Here is a 3,659-nt window from a genome sequence, read left to right as displayed (position 1 = left end):
GACAATTAAAACAGACATTCGGATGGCGGGGAAGAAGAACAAACTGGGGAGGAGGGTAGAGAGAATGGTGCAGTAATGAAGGAATGAAAACCCAAAATCCCTGTAAATGTTCATTAAAACTAATAAAATTTAATAAAATTTAAAAAAAAGTTAATTCTGCTTCATGTTAAACTCATGTATTTTAGAGCAGAACTGAGCTCCATAATGTTTCTAAGGCTGTGATCTTTTGGAGTAGACTGCCAAGCTTTTCTCCAAGGGACCTCTGGGTGGATTAGGACTATATACTTTTTGTTTGCTAGTCAAGTACTTAACCATTTTACAACTCAGGAACCATAACAATCCTGTGAAATAGGTAATATTTATATCCTCATTTACAGATGAGGGCACTGCGATTTGGAAAAGTAAAAGAACTTGCCTAGGTCACAGACAAATAGTTAAGTTAGACTTTAAGGATCTAGAAACTTAACTGTTGTCTCTTTCTAAGAAGAAGCAAAGATTGACATCTAAATTGTAGTTTCCCTGAATCCAGGGGCTTACATGCTCAGGCAATTCCTTTACTGTCCCAAATTAGGAAAACAAAGCAATATACTAGTGTCAACCAAAACAACCAGAAAAGCAGCTACAATTGAGGACCTACAGATGATAATGAACAGAACTGGAACTTGAATCAGTCTCTTTTAACTCCAAGTGTAGAATTCTTTCCTCCATCATAGACTCTTGTTGCATTTGAAGGTGCAAAAACAAAGGAACAGTGTATGTCAAATGGACTGCTTTCCAAGATAGTTAGTAATGAACAATCTCCTATCAGAACCTGTGCCTAAAATATAAGGGTACCAGTAGCCCCTGTAAACATATTCTAAGATTCTACTGGTTAAAGATGGTGATGCACTGATAAACAGTACTGTAAGAGCTGCCAAAACACTCACTTATCAAGCCAATCAAGAAGGCAGCGGCCAGGCAGTGTCTATTTTAGACCTGTAGCTCACAGGTTAAGCCTGTACTAGACTATTCCAATAGCCTTCTCACTGATGGTCCCATTTTCTGCCCTGGTCTAGCCTCTATTCTCCATCCAGAGTAAGCAGAGCCATGGCCAAAGAATTTGTGGTGCTGATGCATAATGAAAAGAACACTGATCTTTGAATCTGACACTATTAGGTTTGAATCACTCTGCTGTCATTTACGAGCTATGTGAGTGACCCTGGGCAAGTCCCTAACATCTTTGAAATCCGATTTCCTTTGTCTTTACCCTAAGAGATTATTGTTATTGTGTGTTCTGTCCTTACACTACGGGATCATTGTTCTTATGTGTATGATTCCAATTTCGAGCAACCCTACTGATGGAGTAGAACTGCCTCGACAGACAGCTTTCCAGGCTGTAAGCTTTACGGGAGCAGATCTCTAGATTCTTACTCCTCATTAGCTGCTGGTGGCCTAGCAGTGAAGGACTTATCTACTGAACTACCAGGGCTTTTTAAACTAAGGGATAATTCCTTGTATCAAAGTATGGTAAAGATTAAATTATAGTGTATTAAGTATCTAACAGATGGCAAGCCACAAAACAATCAAGGAGTTTTTTTTGTTGTTGGCCTGAGTGGCTGCCGTCAAAATGGGGGTAATTGTGAAATCTGGGAAGGTGATGCTGGTCCTGGCTGGGGAAGGGGATGCTGGTCCTGGCTGGATGTTACTCTGGGCGCAAAGAAGTCATCATCAAGAACAGTGGTGATGGCATCTCAAAATGCCCCTACAGCCACACTCTGGTGGCTGGAATTGACCACTACTCCCGAAAAGTGACAGCTGCCATGGGCAAGAAGAAAACAGCCAAGAGGTCAAAGATGATCAAGTCTTTTGTCAAAGTTTGTAACTACAATCACCATGATATCCCCTTGAACAAAACCATTGTCAACAAGGATGCCTTCAGAGATCCTGCTCTTAAAGACCAAGTTTTAGGAGAGGTATAAGACAGGCAAAAACAAATGGTTCTTCCAGTAGATGAGACTGTAGATCTTCTAGGTCAGTCATTAAAAAAGACACCCTAAAATCCTAGTATCTGACTGCTGCATGTATTATCAGACTAAAAAACATTTGTGGGATTCACAACATTGGGTGGTGGATGATGGAAAATATAAAGTAAAACCTAAAAAACCAAACAAACCAATAAATGTCAGTGTTCTTCTCCTCATTCTTTCCATTCTGACCACAACCAACCATTTCAGCTTATCTCTTCTCACCAATTCCACTTTAACTCCTATACCCCTGAGCATTTGCTCACCATTGCTACAATTGTTCATTCTCAGAAATAAGCTTCTTCAAAGGTCTAGAACCAATTTTCTATCTTCAAGAATCCTTCTCTAGAACTTTTTATTCCAGTTTGGATTGATTTCTTCTCCCAAACTTCCATTCCATTAATATTCCTTACATTTGCCGTATTCAGTCTGCTCTGTCATTTATGTAGTTATCTGCCTTCCCAACTACACTGGAAAGAGAAAGCTCCAAGAAGACAATTACTTGTAAGAAGGAAGGAAATGTGGTATTTTTCTCTGTGTATATTCTAAGTAAGAGCTCAATAAATGTTTATTGGATTGAATCTTTCTGCCCTTAATGGGAAATCTTCACAGAAAGATTCTGGACTGAATTTATTCTAAAACTATGCACTTACTGCCTGATAAATATGCAATTTTTTTTAGGTCTATTAAGACTTCAAAACTAGGAAGCACTAGAATTCATACTGACTTCTTCATTCCTTCATTTGTGTTTTCAAAATGCTGGGTTTCTCTTGGAGCATCTTTCCATCACTGGAACTTGCTCATGGTGATCTAGGCACCAGCTCTTGGAGAACTGCTTTACCAATGGTCAGGAGAGGACTATCATTAAAGCCATACTAAAAACTGCAAGAAATGAGAAACTAGATCAGAATACTTTCACTTTGCTTCAGTTTCCATGTTTATAAAATAGAGTTTTCAGATGATTACTCTAAAGTACTTAAACAGCATATGGTAGAAACAGTTTGGCAGCTTCTCATACCATTTGATCTTGTCATTCTAAGCAGAAATGCAAATGGAAATCTGTGTACCAATTCAATGCAGCATTTTTTAACAATAGCTAAAAGGTGGGAACAACCAAAATATTCATTAACAGATGCATCGACAAATAAAATTTGAGGAATATATACACAATACTGTATGTATGAACGGAATATTATATGAGAAATGAAGTCTTAATGCATGCCACAACATGCATGCATCTTAAAAACAGTATATGAGGGAGGCCTTGGTGCAACTTGCTTCGGTCGTCCCGCATCTGGGTTCATCCAACACCAGCCGCCTCCGCCATGCCGCCCAAGTTCGACCCCAATGAGATTAAAGTCGTGTACCTGAGGTGTACCGGTGGGGAAGTCGGTGCCACTTCCGCTCTGGCCCCCAAGATCGGCCCCCTGGGTCTGTCTCCAAAAAAGGTTGGTGATGACATTGCCAAGGCCACTGGTGACTGGAAGGGACTAAGGATTACAGTGAAACTGACCATTCAGAACAGACATGCCCAGACTGAAGTGGTGCTTTCTGCCTCTGCCCTGATCATCAAAGCCCTAAAGGAACCACCCAGAGACAGAAAGAAGCAGAAAAATATTAAGCACAGTGGAAATATCACTTTTGATGAGATTGTTG

General features: G+C 39.9%; 1 pseudogene; it reads left to right on the top strand.

The window, feature by feature from the left end:
* Window positions 1-1,606: 1,606 nt before the first annotated feature.
* LOC102858025 lies at window positions 1,607-2,001 on the top strand (annotated as a pseudogene).
* The last annotated feature ends 1,658 nt before the right edge of the window (window positions 2,002-3,659 follow it).

This window comes from Elephantulus edwardii, unplaced genomic scaffold, assembly GCF_000299155.1.
Source record: "Elephantulus edwardii isolate Elephantulus edwardi_28Jun2011 unplaced genomic scaffold, EleEdw1.0 scaffold00243, whole genome shotgun sequence".
NCBI classification, from domain to species: Eukaryota; Metazoa; Chordata; class Mammalia; order Macroscelidea; family Macroscelididae; genus Elephantulus; species Elephantulus edwardii.
The sequence above is the reverse complement of the archived record's forward strand: the minus strand, read 5'-3'. Positions and strand labels throughout refer to the sequence as shown.